The sequence below is a fragment of the Octopus bimaculoides genome, chromosome 16 (genome assembly GCF_001194135.2).
Source record: "Octopus bimaculoides isolate UCB-OBI-ISO-001 chromosome 16, ASM119413v2, whole genome shotgun sequence".
Classification (NCBI taxonomy): domain Eukaryota; kingdom Metazoa; phylum Mollusca; class Cephalopoda; order Octopoda; family Octopodidae; genus Octopus; species Octopus bimaculoides.
Window position 1 is genome coordinate 14,638,669 of NC_068996.1, and position 616 is coordinate 14,639,284.

Genomic DNA, 616 nt, shown 5'->3' on the forward strand with positions numbered 1-616 from the left:
TATATATATATGTATGTATATATGTATGTATGTATGTATGTATGTATGCATGTATATATACACACAACCGTATCTCTCTCTCTTTCTCTCTCTATATATAGAGAGAATGAGATAGATAGATAGATAGATAGATAGATATCACACATATATATGCATGTGTATAGATATATGTATGTATGGAAGCATAAATGCAGGTGTATGTATGGATATATATATAACTTAATTCGGTTATTCGAAATAACACTATCTGAACTACACCTCAGAAGTATGTATACTACGCCCTTTACCTCATAACGCCATTTTGATAAAGAAATCAAAATAGTGGACTCAAGAGCTCCGCATAATAGTACCGTGAAACATCTGCGTTCAGCAAATTTCGAGTCGGATGATCACATTCACTTGTTTATACTCTAGTACTGTGATTGAGTTATATTTTTATGAACGTACATGTGCTCGAACGAGCGCATACATATTTACTTCTATATGTATGTATATATGTATGCATGCATGCATGTATGTACATGCATATATATATCCATACATACATATATATAGATAGATATACATATACATACATACATACGTACATACATACATACATACATACATATATGTG